This window comes from Podarcis vaucheri (genome assembly GCF_965113315.1).
Source record: "Podarcis vaucheri genome assembly, chromosome: 14".
In the NCBI taxonomy this organism is placed as follows: Eukaryota; Metazoa; Chordata; class Lepidosauria; order Squamata; family Lacertidae; genus Podarcis; species Podarcis vaucheri.
This window is the reverse complement of record NC_138752.1, coordinates 39,341,843-39,361,853: the sequence shown is the minus strand read 5'-3', so window position 1 is coordinate 39,361,853 and position 20,011 is coordinate 39,341,843. Positions and strand designations below refer to the sequence as shown.

General features: G+C 44.0%; 1 long non-coding RNA gene across 2 annotated transcripts in view; it reads left to right on the top strand.

Moving 5' to 3' along the window:
- Positions 1–9,630, top strand: part of LOC309519325 — a 28,639-nt gene extending 19,009 nt beyond the window's left edge. Inside the window, exon 3 of one of the 2 annotated variants that reach the window (XR_014213799.1) lies at positions 9,528–9,630. This is a non-coding gene — a long non-coding RNA (uncharacterized lncRNA). Of the gene's footprint in view, positions 1–4,545; positions 5,666–9,527 lie in introns of those variants that run through there. The other variant, XR_014213800.1, reaches the window with a different exon arrangement.
- Positions 9,631–20,011: the final 10,381 nt, after the last annotated feature.

The following is a 20,011-nucleotide window of genomic DNA, read 5'->3' as shown; positions in this document are numbered from 1 at the left end:
AACTAGGGCATAAGCAACTGGGGCCCTACCAAGTCGAAGAGCAGGTCAACCCGGTGGCCTTCAGGCTGGCGCTTCCGGAGGGTTCCAGAATGCATCCGGTGTTCCACAGATCGGTGCTCACTCCCTACAAGGCACAGCACAGGTTTCAGGAACCCGGAACGGCGCCGAGTCCGCTCCGAGAGGGAACCAGGCAACGGGGAGTGGCACAGGAGGTGCGCCTCAACGAAGTCACGGAGATTTTGGACTCCAGATGGGGGGAAGAGGGGGTAGAATACCTTCTCGCTAAGGAGGGCACCCCGGCCAGTGCCAACAGCTGGGTGCTGGGCTACGCTTTAGATGAACCTCTGCTCAAGGAAGAGTTTCATGCCCTCTTCCCCCATAGGCCAATGCCAGCGGACTTTTTCGACGACTGGCTTTTCACGCCCACGCTTTCAGCCAGCACGTTCCGGGGGTTCGACTCGGATGAGGAACCGACACGAGACACCCGTTCCCCGGAGGGGTCGCCCTCGGGATCTGCTTCAGAACCCTCGTATTGGTGGGATGATCGACCAGAGGAGCAGTGGCGCAGGAAGTGGCTGGAGGGTCCAGGACGAGCAACGCCTCCAGAAGGAAGCGAGGGAGAGACGGACATGGACGTTTTCGGGGACGACCAGGGTCTCGAGCACGGCGGCACAGAGATGGAAGCAGAGGTGACCGTCGTCGACGAGAGCAGGGAGGAAGAACCAGAAGACTTCGGATGGAGGCCCGCCACGGGAAGCGAACTGTACCCGACATTCGTCCCCTTGACACTGCAGCACCCAGTTCCCGCACCGGAAGGAGGGGAGGGGGGAAGAGGGGGCTTCGAGGGGGGGATGGATGTCAGGGGTTCAGGAGCAGAGGCGATGGCAAGGGAGGAAACAGAGAGCGAGGGGGAGGAGGCAGAAGAAAGGATGAGTGATGACGACGACCCGAGATCTCCGAGCCTTTCCAGTGAATCAGAAGATTCACAAAAAGGAGCACCAGTGGCCAGGGCAAGGGGGGAGACTAGGGGGACACCCCAGGAAGAAAGAGCCAGAGGGGACTCAGAGGGGAGCAGTTGGAGATCGGGACCAACGTCACCGCCAGAGAGTAGGAAAGAGGAAGAGCGCCAGGGAGCAAGCGCTGGCAGCTCGCAACAGGAGGGAGGGCACGAGTCAGGAGTGGCCACACCTTCATCGGGGAGCGAAGTGACGGTTAGACGGAAAGTGGAAGGTTGGGCGCGCGCGCCAAGTTCAAATGCACAGGAAGGTGGCGCAGTAGGCAGCCCGGAAAGGGAGCCAGGTCCTAAAGCCCGGCGCAAGGAGACAGGAGAGTCAGGGGGGTCAGCGTCAGAAGAATCCCGGAAGGAAGAGACCCAGGGGGGCAGAGGGACCCAGAGGAGAACTGTCAGGCGGAAAAGGTGGAGCAGGGCTAGGATATTAAGTTGGTGCGCAAGGGGCGGAGACTCAGACGGAGCTTCGCCGATCTAAGCATAAGACGTAGGGTTGCACGCAGCAGCTCGAGAATGGAGACTGTAACTCAATAAAGACTTTTATTTAACGATCGCTGGCTAGCGTGATCCTCTGTGAGCTAGGATCTGGAAGTAACCCTGACAGTGTTTTTAAAAATACATGACTGTATTTAGGTTTCCTCCTGACAGGATTATTTTTCCTTGGCATTCCTCCAAAGCTTGACTTTCTTCATTGATTTTATTTTTAAGGAAAAAGAAAAGAAAAGAAAACATGTTCAGTTCCAACACAGTTGAAAAGCTTTAAGGCTGCTTTAAAATTGATCTAATTGTGTTTTCTGTCTTTTAATCATTGCATGTATAAAACAAAAACAAATGAAGGGTGACCTTTGGATAATTGATTTTCACTATGGAAATTACCCACCAGAAATTCTTTGCTGCTGGTGCAAAGATTTAAAACAATAGAATGCCCCACTCTCTTCAAAGGCTTGCGTGTCTAATGTCCACACACCAGGCCCATTCCTTAGCCAATTCCTATTAATAGTCTAAAACTTGCATTACAACTTTAGTGAGTAATGTGTTCTCATGAAGACATGGGTGACTGCCAGGGCATCTACAAGTTTATAGCTCTGTCAGCTGCTTGAGCATAAAATTCACGGCATAGTAGCAATAGTTTCACAATCACACCAATTTTTAACCTTTGGCCCTGATCACTGTCAGGCAACTGAGAATCCCATATTTCCTGTTTACATGTTGGCAAGTTTCTAGCCCTCAGTGCAATGGAACTAAGCTGAGAGAATAAATCCACCATGATCCTCCCTCAGCTGTCACCTACCAGTTTATAGGAGGGAGGATCATGGTGGATTTATTCTGTCTGTTTTCAGCACTCCCACAATACAGAAATGTGGGGAATGTCCCATTCACAAAAATAGAAACTTTTTTCAAAGCCTTCTTGCCATGTGAAGAGGCTGAGGAGAGGCCATTGGCCAAATCTAAAGGACTCATGGGTTATACCTGGCTAGCAATAAGCATAAGCTTAGCCTTTCCCCGGGCTCCATTTTAGGTTACCCACAGTTTGTCAGGTCACCCAGACCTTGACAAACTGTGGTTAATTTTAACTATGGAAACCGGCCAGCATCAAACTGTGATTTAAAAAGTTGACTTGCTTTCATTAATCATAGTCAAGATGGACCACAGTTTAGTGTTTGGGTGACATGTGAAATTGTGATTAATTCAAAAGAGAAGCAGAAGCTTCCATCATCTTCCTCATGGTCATGCCAAAGAAAAAAAGGAAACTCGCACATGCCTGGGGAAAGCTGGGCCCATTTACAGGGGTAGCCAGCAAAATGCGTTCCAGAGGTTGCAGGCTCCAATTCTCACCAGTCCAAGCTAGCAAGGCCAATGGTCAGAGATGATGGGAGTCTGAGTGTACTGATATATGGAGGGCACCATATTTTCTGGTTTAGCATTACACCTCAACACAGCCAATGTGTCCATCTTCTGCAGCAAGTACTTTCCACTAGCTAAACTAGGTAAACGGCATTTCAGTGCACTCTGGCACTCGTCAAGGTCCTCTGTGTGCCAGTAGCGGTTTAGTCATGCTGGCCACATGACCTGGAAAACTGTCTGTGGACAAACACCGGCTTCATCAGCCTGAAAGCGAGATGAGAGCCGCAACCCCATAGTCGCCTTTGACTAGACTTAACCGTCCAGTGGTCCTTTACCTTACTTTCCACCAATTTATATCAACACTGAGAAGTGAAATATTCCAATTAAACGCCAGAGCTCCTTCAGCAAAATGCATAGATTTTCCTAGATAGCCATAGGTGGACTCTCAGGGACCTTGTAGAGAGCCCATATATCAGGTCACAGTTCTAGCAACCATCACTTGCATGAACTTATTTAAATAGGAAAGCAATAGTAGATTTCAGTGTTGTCACAAAGTATATTTAAATACAGTAATTTTGTCAAATTATGAGTAATTTTCAGTTGCAAAGAAAGTCTTCTGCTGTTTAGGAAGGAAAGGAAAACAAGCTGAGCTATTATTGCACATTTCAGAAATCTAGTCCTACACAGGCACAGAACTCAAGTGTTGTCATTAAGAGTAAATTATTTAATCAAAAATATGTGTGCATGTATATTCACAGCTTTGGATCAGCAGCCTGCTTGTTACTCTGTTTCCCAGTTTATATCAATGCTACTTGATTTTTTGATTTTTTAAAAATCTATTTTTATTAAAATTTGTAAATTGTAACAAGAGAGGGGGAAATTTGCATACAGACAAAAGTAAATGACAAAAAGCACTAAAATCATATGTAATATAAAATCCAGCAGAAGGCAAAACAATTGCAATCATTTTCCATGCAAGAATTTTCCATACAAACTTGCTAAATGAAAACATGAAAGAATGAAGGCATGAAGTGTTAAATTCATCGTTTCCCTTGCTCCCCAGTTCCTTGCAATCCAACAGAAATATAAAGGGCATGCCTGCCTAAATATACTTTCGCAATGCACTTACCCTGGGGGGGGAGCAGATTTGCCATACCCTCCACCACTGCAGAAAAAAGAGAAATGGTTTAGTCTGGGGTGGAGCATGCTGTGGCATGTGGGACAGATTTGTCCAATGTGGGAAGTGACAGTTATCAGGCTATTTAAAGGGCTCCCTGCCATACTCTTTCCCCTTCTTCATTAAGCATCCACCCTCCCACCTTTTACACTGTGGACCTTGCTAGTTGTTCTATTGAGGTCTGATGATGAATTTTGTGGAGAGCCCCTGACTCCTCATTTTTGCCTATTTCACACTGTCTGGTGCTGTTTGCAATAGGTGTTAATTATTTATTTTTTAGATTTAAAATCTAGAGATTTTTTAAAAGCCAGTTAGGGATAGGGAGTGATGGTCCTTCTTGTTATTAAAGAAATCTCACTAAATACCCACCCACCAACCCCCCAAAAATCCACAATTATCCATTTTACTTGATTTTTCAGTGGGTATTGATCAGTGAATTAAGCCTACTCCCTGTGTAGGTGCATTTCATTAATTATCTCTTTTAAATCTGGTTTGTTTTTGTTTTTTTTATAAGGAGCCTGCGGAAATACAGGCTGTTTCTGAAGAGGATGGGCTCTATTAAGAACGTCTGTTGAACAAAGAAGGTAGTGATTTTATCTGTCTCCAAGTAATCGCCATGGCTGCTTCAATCTGAGACAATGGAATCATTATGCACAGTTTGGTAGATATGAAGAAACTGAGATCGAGAAACACAGGTTACAAGGACAATGTTCTATTCTGTTCCAGTTTTATCAATCACCGGCAGACCTTTGAATTCAAAAACAAACATTTGATTCCATACAAGGAGGGAAATAATCTCAAAATGACAAGAAAGCCCACTATTGGTACATTTTTTACTGTTAAAGGCTGCAGTCTGAACCCCTGGCCAGCTGCTGTTATACCCAACCTAGCCTCCTGCCAATTTCAAGGATCATCAGAATGCAGGGTGTGTCTTGCTTTCAGAGACCACCCAGTGAGCCTCTTACTCTCACAAGCATGGATGCTCTTTGTCATCATCAATCCCATCTGTTCGTAAGTTTTATTTCCTCAGTTAGGTACTCCTGGTTGCACTCCCACAGCTTCTCTGTAGAGGAGGTTCCCTGCCTAATAGAATTCCTTCTCAATTCATTAGTGGGCTGAAGACACTAACTAGAAGCTCAGTGTTATGTACTGAGTTGAATAGAATCCAAAATGCAGCAGTCTGATTGGTCCTAGAACAATGCAGCAGTATGATTGGTCTGCAGGAGCCACCCAATCCAGCTCCAAGTGGAAGTGAATCCACAACCTGATTGGCCTACAGGAGAATCCCGGAATTAGCCAATCACGTGCAGCCCATTGTGTAAATAATGTATATAAAGCAAACATTGTGGGGGAACTTCCATTCTTCCTCACCACTATGAGCTGAATAAAGAGCATGAAATCCACTCTCGACTCCGAGTATATTTCACTCAGCTTCTTGTTTTTGTCAAATGAGACTCACCAACTCAGGAAATGACCAATGGCGCTCCTGCAGACGATCTCAGCAATCAAGATGGAATATAAGGATCCCCGAGGTACTCAGGACCTAAGTCATTCAAGGTTTTGAAAATTAATGCAGGGACCTTGAACTTGGCTCGGCAGTCGATGGGCAGCCAGGACATCTGTTTTAACAATGGTGCTACATGTGCTTTGTCAGATGCCCCCATCAGCAATCTGGCTGCTGCCTTCTGAACCATCTGAACAATGTCCAAGGGTAGTCCCACATAGACTGCATTGCAGTATACATTTTTGCCAAGCAATTTTCCCTAACAGAATGCATTTCCTATGTTAATTTTGCCAATGTATGCATTCATATGCACACTTATATGCCTTTTCGTACACATTCTTTGGTTGGAGAAGGACACTGAACCTTTCAGATGAGTGTGAATCTCGAAGGGTGGCTTTGGTTCACACATTATTTCAGAAAGTGTAAATTAGGAAAGTTTGCCTTTAAATGTAAACTAAATCGAATTTCTCCCCATCCCTAATTGCCTTTGATCCCGAAAGCAGAATATATCACCATCATGGCTAGCAGTTATAGACAGCCTTACCTTCCATGAATTTGTCTAAGCCCCTTTAAAACCATCCAAGTTGATGGCCATCATCACATCTTCTGGAAGCAGATGGGATGGTGGCTGTAAAGACATTGAGGGCCTTTTTTTTGTTCTGTTAATGGCCTATTTTGGGAGAAAGAAGGTTGCACAGCTGACAGAGAAAGAGAAACCAAGGATCTGCCTCAAAGGATAGAACTCCTTTAGTGCAGTGAAGGCCCCCTTTTTAGACACATTAAAGACTTCCATTTTCTTTCTAAAACACGTAGTAAAGTGCTATGATTCCATTGAACAGAATTTTGGCTATCTCTGCAGCGGTTGTTCCACACCTGCCTTTCAAAGCAATTAACATCTGAAACATTGCGCTGTACATCAAATGGGCCCTTTTGCTTAGCAAATCCGGAGTGTTTTGCCTCTTTCCTATTATTATCTCCAGGCAATTCTGGCAGTGCTTCTTATATAATCATACATTAAGTAACCAGAGCTATCTATTAGCTTTCAATCATCACATATGAAGGGATTAAGGGGAGCCCGGTTCCTCCAAATACAAAACAATGGGACAGGAAGCAGAAGATTTAATATTGTGTCGGCGGCGCCTTTTGTCGAGAAAACTCCTTCACTGTATCAAGCATTTTGATAGCTCAAGGAGACAAGAATGGTGAAGACTGAGATGAATGCTCGCCTTTTTTGCTTTCAAGTACTCCAAGTCTATATACCTGCCCTTACTCTCCTTTATCACCAAAGAGTGCTCATAACCAGGAATGAAGAGCTGTAAAGATGGGGACAGGGTGAGAATTCAGGCCCAGGGGCCAAATGCAACCCTCTAGAGTCTCCCGGACCACAGTACTCTCCAGCTCTGTCTCACATCCTTCTTTGTTGTTTTTACTTGACTAGAATGTGTCCCTGAACACCAATAAGATATAGCTCTCCCCCTCCCCATATGCTGAAGACACATCACTTACACCTGGTGTAGCACCCTGCTTGTGGTTAACGCTTAGCTGGAATGAAATATTCAACGCAGCAATAGAGAAATTAAAATAATTATTTATTTGTCAGACAAATAAATGAGAGGCACAGTGGTATATGGTTACCAAGCTCTGGTCTGGCCTCCTGCCATTATGGCCAGCACTTATATTCCCTTAATCCAGCCCCCTTTGCTCCTCCTGTGGCTACCTCTGTCCAATCAGCCTGGTTGAATTTCCTATTGGCTGATTGCTAGAACCAATCCTAGAAGATACACCCATATCCTCCTGTCCTTATATGGAACACAAAGAGCTATATATTGTTACATCTATAAATGACAAATAAGTAGTAATATATCTTACATGTGTCTCAACAAGGCATCTTAATTACCAGCTCACCTCTTGCCCTCCTTGCCCTATTGCCTTCTAAAACAAATGGTTAATCTTAAATTTTTATCTTAAACATATGTCAAGGATCTTGAGTTTCACATCAACATTGAAAGATCTCCTTCATTTGAAGGTTTCTAAACAAATGTCTGACAACTAATATATCAGGACTGCTCGGATGGCGTCTTCCTGTCTGGCAGGGCTAGGCTGGTGGCTGACTTAATTTAACTCTTACAACTATATGAAATCTAGCATTTCTTAAATCCTTTGCATAATTACATTTAAGACAATATATTTAATACATAACATAGGTAGCCTTTTAAAAGGAATAAGGCCTTTGTAAAGTAGAAAAGGAACTCAGTAAAAAGGAACACAGTAAAAAACCGCTTTAAAAGAAGCCTCTCCAGTTTACATTTCCCCCCCCCTTCTCCAGCCAGCTGCTTTTCCCATTAGCTCTTCCCAACATTTATTGCCCTTTAACTCTCTTCAGTTTAAGAAAGAAACAGCTTTAAAAAGACTTCCCAAAAAATGCTTTCTTTCTGCCAGCCAGATGCTTCTCCATTTGGTCTTTAACCTTGGAAAGAAGATCTGGCTCATTTTACTGGGAGGCACATTGGCATTATTTTACTATTTACTCATTCCTAATTATTTATTTCTGCCTTTTTTATCTTCTGTAACATATAGGGTCAGTGTCCTCACTCAGTCTGTAATTCCAGCTTTTACGACTTTGAGAATTGTTTTCTGCTATCAATCAAAGGGGCCCTTGTCTAGGAGGATAAACATTACCAAGGTTGTAAACTGCTGGTCTTCTGCCTGGCTTGAAACTTTTGAAAATTTAAGCTCTCTCTTTAATATACAAGTCCTGATCAAACATTAATAAAATGCAGGCTTATGCCTGATGCCTCACTGGCTTTCAACAGTTGAGATGTTTGGGGGCAGGGGTAGGCAAACTAAGGCCCAGGGGCTGGATGCGGCCCAATCGCCTTCTCAATCCAGCCCGCAGACGGTCCAGGAATCAGCGTGTTTTTACATGAGTAGAATGTGTCCTTTTATTTAAAATGCATCTCTGGGTTATTTGTGGGGCATAGGAATTCGGTCATTTTTGTTTTTTTCAAAATATAGTCCGGCCCACCAAATGGTCTGAGGGACGGTGGACCAGCCCAAGGCTGAAAAAGGTTGCTGACCCCTGTTTTGGGGTGAACCCACCTCTTCTATGCTTGCTGCTTTGGTTCAGAATTATTGTGTGTGTGTTTTTCTTGTTTTCATAATTATATTATTTTTGTAAGCTGCCTCTGGTGTCATGGGCAGCCCTGGACAGAAAAGGAGGAGGAAGGAGCAGGAGCAGATGAAAGCCTGGAAGGCTGGTACCCAGGGATGGAGGGTAGAAATCCTCTCCTTGTGGCTCAGGATGTCACAGAGGGGAAAGCAGACTGGTCAGCACTCTCCCTTCCTGTGGAGTGCAGAGACTCATCAGAGTGAAGGGAAAATATTGCCTTTGTTCTATTCTGAATCCTCCCCAGAGGTTATTATTTTATTTATTTCAGATTTTTACTCAGCAATATTTGACATTTCTAAGAATGTGTATATAAAATGTATTTTTTAATAAATAAAAAACTCTTCTAAAAGATCAGGAAGATTGGGCCAGTGAGATGATTTTTTTAATTTAGATTCTTTACTTTTGGATCAGATAGTTTCCCCCCCCCCCAGACAATTGGTTGAAGTCCTGATTGAAATACCTTTTGCTGCATTATAATAAAATATTTTTTAAAAAAAAGAAAGAAAGAAAGGCAGAACTCTGAGCTAATTTTAAAATTTTTTTTAAAAAAAAAGAAAGAAAGAAAGGCAGAACTCTGAGCTAATCGGAATGTTTTGGATCCCTTTAACCTGGTTCAATTAATATGACTTCTGTCTGACATTCTACTTTGAATTAAAAGCCTCTGGATATTATCTTTCCAGGAAGACAGAAGCATACAGCAGTACCATCTTTTTTAAAAAAAAATGAAAAGAAGGCATGGTGAAATCATTTTTAATCAGATCCGCCATGACTTTGCTTAACCCCTTTGCCAATGCATGGGAATTATTTTTTCCTTATCATACAGATTCTTTGTGGCATTTCCCAATCAGAAATTGCATCCAAGCCTGCCAAAAACGAGAAGATGACGTCCCTTGCTGATTACATGCTCAATGTCCTCTGAATAATATATCCAGGTAAGTTGTCAAAGTCTCTCATTCCCCTACTCTCAGTCTCTGGTCAGGGGATAGAGACATCATGATTAGTGGTGAGGCAATTATTTGAAATTGGGGTTTGTGTGTGCTTAAATAGGCAAGTCCCCCAGCTCACTTAGAGCAGCAGCAATTTGAGGTGGGCCCAGCTCTCCATTTCCTGAAACAACACCTTCCTTGAATTACTGGCGCACCTCTCTCCATAAAGCTTAAAAAATACACCTCCTTAGGAGGAAAGGGGATACCAGCAGGTATAGACTCCTTCCACATGGGTAAGAGCCCCTTGGCAGCATGTGACACACAAACACAGAAGAGAAGAGCCTTAGCTGGGTGGTAGAGTATGATGGATACATATATAATTATGTATGGTGCAGAAAAAGTGGACAGAGAATTTGGGGCCAGCCAATGAAACTGAAGGATATTTAGAACAAATAAAAGGAAAGCCTTCTTCACAGCTGCTTAGTTAAACTATAGAGTTTGTTGCCACAAGACGTGGTAGAGGAACTTTTTCAGTCCAAGAGCTGTAGTTCCTTGTGGGAAACCTTCTGGGGGCCATATAACAGGGGTGGGTGAAACAATGGGTGGGACTCTTAGTTTTGTACACTATAAGAATTGGGACTCTTTTGGGTTGGTGGCGTTTCCTAAAACCTTCTGCAGAGAAAGAATCATGTCCCCCAAAGACTTAGAACAAACTTTAGATGGGAAGCAGGAAATAAATGATCTTGTTTAATGTATGGATCCACATGTCAGATCCTGGTTCCCTTGCCCTTGCTGGCTGACCCTTCACTGTCAGAAAAAATGATAGGCTATCTACTTTAAGGACTAAAAAAAAATATTTCTAGTCTAGCTGAAAGTAACATTTCCAGACAGGGAAAGAAAAGGGGAGGGGGAGCCAAAAGCTTCTGGCAGCTATTCAATATAGCCAAGGTATTTGTATTTCAAAAGCAGCTCTTGGCTGCAATCCAGAGAGTGGTACAACTCTACGAGAGCTGCATGAAATGTTCACCCATTTCAATATTCAGGCCAAAAATTGCCTGTTGGGGAGCCAAATATTTCTTTTGAACAAGCACACAAACACATTAAGAAGTCACGATAAAGAAATCGCAGTTTCATCTTGGTTAAGGAAGTTTTATTCTTGAAGCTTCATTATGAAATGAAGCTTACTGTTCAGCATACACACAGGAAAGTGACTTTTCCATGTAGAATCTGAAGTATAGCACTTCCCATAACTCATGTGAGGGCAAAGGTTATCAGTGGTTATTAGCCACAATGGGTGTGTTCTCCCTCCTCTGTTGGAGGCAGAGGGCCTCAGAGTAACAGTTTCTGGGAAACACAAGTGGGGAAAGTGTTGGTGTGCTCAAATCCTGCTTACTAGTTTCCCAGAGGAACCTGGTTGACCACTGTGAGAACAGGATGCTGGCCTAAATGGACCACTGGTATGATCTAGCTAGGCTCTTTGTATGTTCTTAACTAATAACTAGAGCCGCCTGCCCTAAAAAAACCACCAAGAGACCAGGTAGAATTTCAAGCTACCAAGGTATATTCTTCCTGCTTTGAACTTCTTCCATCTCTAAAAATTTGTGTTCAAATTCTATTTCATTGATTTGATAAATCGTGGTTTTTTTTACCTATAAACTGAACTCTGATTTCCTTAATAACCCAAAGTTGCATCCAACTGTGTTAAGTTCTATCTAGGTTCCATTGAACATTAGCCATGAATTCCTAGTTTCCATTGAAGTCATTTTATTTTATTTTTAATTTTTGTTTATAAGTCACTTCTTCTCCTGGGAAAAGACCACCAGGTAGGACCTTCACCAATTGGTGGATCTGTAAGCTACCTTGTTTTCCATAGTTTAGCTCCACCTACCTGTAGCCCCTCATGTTCTCCCTTGTAGAGTTTTTCTTTCCCCACCCTTGAACTTTTCCCTTTCTCTCTCCTTGCTTGCCACTGGACTTTACTAACTTGGGCTTGCTTCCTTATGTCTCCCTGTACCTTTATTTCCCCTTATATTCCAATTTTCTCTCTCCTAGTTTCACTTTCCTTGCTCTATAGCCCATCCATGGTCTGTAAAGCCATCAAATATCTGTCTGTTCAATCTACCTAGCTCTCTGGGACCTCTCTCTCGCATTCCAACATCCTGCCTTTTATGCAGCTGCTGTGAGCATCTGGGTAATGCTGCACAGCTGTTCCTGTCCCATCCTGTCACCTCCAGCTCACCCGTGTTTTGATTTGAGCTAGCAGAGAGACAGGAACAACATAGATGGCAACAGCATCCTCACGACACATAACAATATGAACATTATCAAGTTAAATCCACATGAGACTCCTTAAAATGTGCAGCAAATCTTCCACCAAGACACAGCAATTAATAAAACAGCATACTGAAATAAAAAAAAAAATTAAGAGTTCCTGTAAAAACCGGGAGCAATAAATCCATTGTACTTTCTGGGGGAGGGACGCGGGTGGCGCTGTGGGTTAAAGCCTCAGCGCCTAGGACTTGCCGATCAAAAGGTTGGCGGTTCAAATCCCCGTGGCGGGGTGCGCTCCCGTTGCTCGGTCCCAGCGCCTGCCAACCTAGCAGTTCTAAAGCACCCTCGGGGGCAAGTAGATAAATAGGGACCACTTACTAGCGGGAAGGTAAACGGCGTTCCGTGTGCTGCGCTGGCTCACCAGATGCAGCTTGTCACGCTGGCCACGTGACCCGGAAGTGTCTGCGGACAGCGCTGGCTCCCGGCCTTTAGAATGAGATGAGCGCACAACCCTAGAGTCTGTCAAGACTGGCCTGTACGGGCAGGGGTACCTTTACCTTTACCTTACTTTATGGGGGAGGGCATTCCACAAAGAATGAGCCAATGCTGAAAAACCCCTAAGCACATCTACTACAGACTTCCTCAAGCTCAGCCCTCCAGATGTTTTGGCCTACAATTCCCATGATCCCTAGCTAGCAGGATCAGTGGTCAGGGATGATGGGAATTGTAGTCTCAAAACATCTGGAGGGCTGAGGTTGAGGAAGCCTGATCTAGTATGTCTAATTGATGGGCCAGAGATCAGAGGCTGATTTTGGAGCCCAGGCAGCCCCATGCAAGTCAAGCAGTCCTTCTGATAACCTGATCTCAAACCATCTGGGGCAGCGATAGGCAACCTGTTTGTCCTCCAGATCTTGTTAGATTACAACTCCCATCAAACCTAGCCAGCATGGTCAGGGAGATGAATGTTGAATCCAGCAACATCTGGAGGCCAATAGGCTGCCCATCCCTGCTTTAAAGAGACCACTTAATCAGAGGCTCGAGGGCAGAAGTCAACTGAACTAATTCCCTTAGCACCAGGGCCAGAAGAATAAAAGTTGGGGCCTCTGCAGGCGCCTTCCCTGAATCTGAGTTTCTCCTCCGCTGCATTGCCAGTCCAATAGGGCAGGGAGTGCATCAGGAAATGTAGCAGAATTTTCCCATTTTATTTCATCTTTGGATTCACTTTGTGCAGATAGAGCTTTGCAGTCTGAAATCTGTGTATGAGCCTTGGTAAACCTTTCCTAGTAGAACAAACAGACTGTTTTAAATATGAGCGAGCCTGTGTTCCCTTACAGTTCTTAGCACCACTGAATGCAAACATATAAGATATGTTGACAGAGAACAAAACACTAGGAGATCGGCCAAGCATAGTAATTACACGAACTCCTAGGTCAAGAAGAGAACGAAAATATCAACATAGATAAATGCAGACATTGGCAGGCCACTACTACACAGAGCAATTAGTCAGAAGACAGTGAAGACACTGATAGATGCTTCTGTGTATCCACATGAGAAGGATGGGGTGGGCTAGTCAGAAGAGCCAAAGGATTTCTGCACGGTTCACGAATGATGACTGTGTGTTGTGACTGTGCAACTGGAATAGGAAAGATTGCTGTAACTGTCTGACTGGTTAAGCGGTAATCACCTGCGCAGTTGGATGTGTGAAAGGATTGTGCCTGGCATCCTTCAAGGGCAGCATCCCTCTGATTTTATTTATATATTTTTAGGAGGCTGACCCTACATAGGTTTGTATTAATAAAGGCCTGATTTTTCTCTTAAAGCCTGTGTCTTTTGGTGTTCCTTTGGGGAACCACAGTAGGATGAACCTTTTACAACTTTTAAACAAAAAAGAGAGGCACTTGTGCTATAATTGACCTGCAATGTTGCCATGCCTCACTGTGCTCCATGGCCTTCTCCTAAGAACCAGGATAAGGCAGCAGTTGAGATGTTCCGCTGCTTGTTTATTTTCTTTTGGTTTGGCTTTTTTTGCTGCATTTAGATTTCTCTCTGTTTGTTCTGCTTTTCCTTGATTTTCTACTGTATGTTACTTGCTTATCTTTCAGAATATAATTGCTTGCTACCATGGGGGGCTGCTTTCACAAGAAAATTATTATTATTATTATTATTATTATTATTATTATTATTATTATTGGAGGGGGGAATTGTGAAAAAAATGATATATGCTGCCCGAGAGTCTCTGTGACATGGAGATGCATGTTGAACAGCTGTTCTAAGAAGAACAGAACATTACTCTTTCCAGGACAGAATCTCTTCCAAAGCAATATGTCAGGAGCTGGGAACTTCCTCTATGTGCTGCCCCATGTGGCGAGTCACAGAACTGCAGCTTTGAAGCACCTGCCTCATCAGTGAAGTCTGATTTAACACAGTCCTCCCAAATTTGGATGTGTTCCTTCCTGTATTCTTTTGCTGATCCAAGCTTCAGGTTTGTGCCTTGTTCCTCTTACCTGGTTTATCATATTCAGCCATAAAACTCACTGGGTAACTTTGGACCCAACCACTGCCTCTCAGCCTAACCTAAACTCACAAGTTTGTTGTGGGGATTAAATGATGATGGGGAGAACTTTGTCTGCCAGCTTGAGCTCCTTGCAGAAAAAGGTGGGACAGAAATGCAATAAATGTAAGTAAGTGGCGGGAGGATAGAAGATGAAGATTGCCTTGCCTCAGAGGAGGTGAATATTGGAGGTAAAGAGAAGGAAATAATAGGGTCTAGGATTGTTAACTCAGTTGTGAGCCCAGGAGAGAGAGAAATCAGATTTATTCAGAAACTTTACTGAAACAGTGTGGGTTGTGGGTTAGGATTGCTCTTTTACTTTGCAATCCAAAAACCTACTTCCTGGCAGTAAATCTCACAGACCTCAATGGGAATTACTTGAGAGTAGATAAAACAAACAAACAAAAAATTCTTCCAGTAGCACTTTAGAGACCAAATAAGTTTGCACACGAAAGCTCATACCAATAACAAACTTAGTTGGTCTCTAAGGTGCTATTGGAAGGAATTTTTGTTTGTTTGTTTCGACTACAGCAGACCAGCACGGCTACCTACCTGTAACTTGAGAGTAGATAGACATTGTTAGAAACTCTTGCATCTTTAGAGGAAATTACTTTTAAAAACCCAGTCTTCAAATGAAGCACAGATTATATTAACTTAACATTTTTGTTTTTCTATTGATTTCCCCCTTCATTATAGGTGTCTCTTTTTTCCACACATGGTAAATATTTCTGGAATCTGTGTCCTAAAATCAGTGTCTCCTTGTAGTGAGATTTACTTTTCACTGAAACAATATAATTCAGGGAAGGGCTGAACCACGAACATTCATAATTTAGAATAGCAACTAGAGAATGAATAACAAGGAAGACTTTTTAATATATAAAAGAAGCAAATGCACTGTCAGGACATGTAATAACATTAATGAGCACAAGACTTTAAGCTTCCGTGTGCCAAACTCTGTAATTTTAAATGCAAAAAGAGAATATTCACGATCACATCTCAAGAATACAAGGAGGCGACAAAGACAGCCGTTGATGTGCACCTTCCTTCTCAACTCTGCTATCTGCATCTGATCAGGTCCCTTGTGTTTATGACAAAGGAGGATTCATTTTGAAATTTGAAAATACAAAGGGGTGGGAAAGAGTACCTCCCAAAAGTTTTCAAAACAAGTGGCTTTCTTCCCCTGTTTCCTTGATTGGGGACCACAAAGTAATCTTCATAGTTGTACCTGTCAGCCTTTTTCTCCCTGAAATCTGCCTCTGCAGTGCTCACCTGCTGTAGCTCAGCAGGGCAGGGAAAAGGGGTGTGGCTTAGTAGGGATGTGGCTTAGAGAAAATAGGCGGGGCATAATGGAGAGTGACAGAGCCAGATTCAGAGGTCTTTGGAGCCAGATTGTGCCCATCAGCTGGAGGCTCCCCCAGTGGTGGTGCTAGCTGCTCTGGCACCCGGAGCAGCGCACATGCTGGGCGAGGCTAGCCACCTGCGGGGGTGCGCTGGTGAGCCTCCCAGGTGGGCGCACCAGTGGTGGCAAACATCCCAGGGGTGGGGCTGCCTGTGGCGATGTCACACACCCCTCAGGGATGACACCCGGGGCGGACTGGACCCACCGTACCCACCTTGCTCTGCCACTGGGCTTCCCATCACTTTTGTAACCAGTAATGTATATGTATTTTTTCTATTTCAGGATACAGTACATGGGGCTGTTCAGGTAAAGCGTAGCAAGGTGCAGGTCAGATTGATGAGATACAGGACCCTAATGGGCTAGACAGCACCTTAAAAAGCAGAGACATCACCTTGCCAACAAAGGTCCGTATAGTTCAAGCTATGGTTTTCCCAGTAGTGGTGTATGGAAGTGAGAGCTGGACCATAAAGAAGGCTGATCGCCGAAGAATTGATGCTTTTGAATTATGGTGCTGGAGGAGACTCTTGAGAGTCCCATGGACTGCAAGAAGATCAAACCTCTCCATTCTTAAGCAAATCAGCCCTGAGTGCTCACTGGAAGGACAGATCCTGAAGCTGAGGCTCCAGTATTTTGGCCACCTCATGAGAAGAGAAGACTCCCTGGAAAAGACCCTGATGTTGGGAAAGAAGAGGACGACAGAGGACGAGATGGTTAGATAGTGTTCTTGAAGCTACCAGCATGAGTTTGACTAAACTGCGGGAGGCAGTGGAAGACAGGAATGCCTGGCATACTCTGGTCCATGGGGTCACGAAGAGTTGGACACGACTAAACGACTAAACAACAACAATGGGCTAGGGCTCCCCTGGCAGCAAACTGTGGGCAGGTGGTTTATAGGATGATGGCACCTTAGGCAAACACTTTGTGCAATACGCATGTAGTGTGTGTACCTAGGGGAAGATGTTTTTTGTACTCATTTCAAGAGACAGGGCCCCGTGCAGCTAAAACTTCAAGGGGCATATTTATTTATCCCGTGTACTTATATAATGCTTAATACTAAGACAGCCTCAAAGAGTAAGGAATCCCTTCCCTATTCACATGCCATCTTGCCAAGGCACATCCTGACTCACACCTAACACAAACACATCACGCAATAGGAAACAAAGTCCAGCATGAAACTCATTTTTATCTTGCTCTGTAGGATAGGAAGGTGCCGAGTGAGGGTCAGAAATGGGTCAATTCCTGTCATTTCAGACAAAAAAAATATTAAGGGCCTCTTCAGTAGCATTTTTATTTCCAAAGCTCTCTTAAAAACAAAAGCTCGACACAAAAATTTACTTCTCTTCATGTAGCCCGACGATTTCCGTAGATGAAATAAAAAACGGTTTGAAACTACAGTTGCCATAGAGATGGTAGAACACCTTAAGCATTGTGATGGGGCAGGGGGGACCCACACCAATTTACATACTAGAAACAGCAAGAATTAAGACAGGAGGGTAAAAACCTATACAGTGATAACTAGGGTTGCAGACACGTCAGGTTACAGACTCTGCTAACCCAGAAATAGTACCTCGGGTTAAGAACTTTGCTTCAGGATGAGAACAGAAATCGTGCTCCTGAGGCGCAGTGGCAGCAGGAGGCCCCATTAGCTAAAGTGGTGCTTCAGGTTAAGAACAGTTTCAGGTTACGAATGGACATCCAGAACGAATTAAGTTCTTAACCTGAGGTACCACTGTATGGTGGTGCCTCGCAAGACGAAATTAATCCGTTCCGCGAGTCTCTTCGTCTTGTGGTTTTTTCGTCTTGCGAAGCACGACTATTAGCGGCTTAGCGGCTATTAGCGGCTTAGCGGCTATTAACGGCTTAGCGGCTTAGCGGCTATTAACGGCTTAGCAGCTTTAAGAAAAAGGAAACAAACTCGCAAGAACTTGCAAGACGTTTCGTCTTGCAAAGCAAGCCCATAGGGAAATTCGTCTTGCGGAACGACTCAAAAAACAGAAAACTCTTTCGTCTTGCGCATTTTTCGTCTTGCGAGGCATTCGTCTTGCGAGGTACCACTGTACAATAAGGTGTGTATGAATAGGACCTGCAGCTAAGTGTTTCAGTGAGCAGCGTTCCTGTTCAGCATTCCAGTCAGTTAGCATCAATTTCCATTCCATTCTCCATCCCACATAGCTCTCCATTGATTGACATACGGGAAGGAGGTGGGAAAATCACATACAACCCCAGGAAATAATGCTGGTATGGGGGTTGGCTTCTGTTCACCCCAGAGATTTTGGGGAATAGGAAAGATTAATCCATTTGACTTCCAAATTAACATATTCATTTTTTCCACATGCTACATGCTGTTGCTGTGACTGAAATAGCCCCCACACATATGTTGCCTAATGAGCACCTCATGTGCCTAAGAAAATTTGATTGCGCCTGATCAAAGCTGAAGGTCTTTAGCATATGTGGCAATTTAGCAGGAGCTCATGATCTACCTGCTTTGCCATGCTCTATTATGAATCACACGTTTAATTTTAAAGCAAGATGTCTTAATATCTCTGGTGTGGGGAAAATGGATGTTCTTGGTTTTTAAACTGTTTGCATGCAATTGAATTATTACGGCGGAGCTTGCAAGACCAGAGAGGGGAAATCTCAGGATACCAAATTATCAGTAGAGAACTGTTACAAACAACTATAGAAAACACTTAAAAAAAATAATAAATGATTAAAATCAATGATCAGCTAGAAAGGTGGTCTTGCAAGTAAACTGGTCCTATGCTGTTAAGGGCTTTAAGTACTAATAGTAACACCCTGAATTTGGCATGATAGAGAACTGGCAACCAGTGCAGGATTCTGAGCAAAGGTTTTATATCCTGACAGAGTCTCACTCCTGTCAGCAATAGTGCTGCAGCATTCTGCACTAACTGCAGCTTCTAAATCAAGCACGATGGAAGCACCATTTCTTGTCTACAATGTCTTTTCTGAGCTATTGAGGTGACCAAAACTGTGTACAATATTCCATGTTTGGATGTTCCATTTTTAAAAGGCATCATGATATTGTACTACCCCTTTCCTAACCAATGCCGAACACATAATTTCTTTTTGTCACCTCCGCTACATGTTGGGTCAACCTTTTCCATCAAGCTCGCCACCACAAACCCCTGGATCCCTTTCCTGGTAGTCACCCCCAGTTCAGGCCCCATCGGTATTTATTTGAAGTTAGAATTTACACTCATGGGCTCCATACATGATATCATGCTGTACGATGGCCACCTCTCCACTGCTGGCAATCAAGGATGTGAAGTGGGGACAAGGCAAAGCATGGCTCAGTAACTTCATGCAGTGAGCTGTGTTAATTTAGACCAGAATTCCTCAACCTCAAGATGTTTTTTGAGACTACAGTTCCCATCATCCCTGAGCACTGGTCCTGCTAGCTAGGGATCATGGGAGTTGTAGGCCAAAAACATCTGGAGGGCCGAAGGTTGAGGAAGCCTGATTTAGACATTCCAGGGGACGAGAACAATGGAGCAGGATTGTAGCTCAGTAGAAGATTGTAGCTCAGTGGTCTGACTCAGTTTTAAGGAGCTTCCTATGCTTTGGGGAAGTGTCATGACTCAGAGGTAGAGCCCACACCTTGCATGCAGAAGGTCCCGGGTTCAATCCCAGCATCTCCAAGTTGGGCTAGGAGAGATTCCTCCCTGGACAGCTCCTTCTAGTGAGTGTAGACCAGGCATAGGCAAACTCCGGTCCTCCAGATGTTTGGGACTACAATTCCCATCATCCCTGACCACTGGTTCTGTTAGCTACAGATGATGGGAATTGTAGTCCCAAACATCTGGAGGGCCAGAGTTTGCCTATGCCTGGGTTAGACAATACTGAGCTCAATGGACCAGTGGTCTGATTGAGCACAGGGCAGCTAAGGCAGTCATTAGGTATCTGGTGTTATCAAATTCCACCCAGTCTAATGGATGTGGATGGTCAGGTGTGGTGAGAGTTGTATTCTGCCCCTGATTTAGCTCCGCTGTCTGAGCTTTTTTTGCTCCTGGCTGTTCTGAGCACTGCTGATTTCCTACACGGCCGCAGCTGCTCATCTTGCATTAGCTTTGGGCAACGCCGAAATGCCATCACTCAGATGGCTCATCGGTCATTCGTAGCTTGCTGTCCGCCCTGCCAAA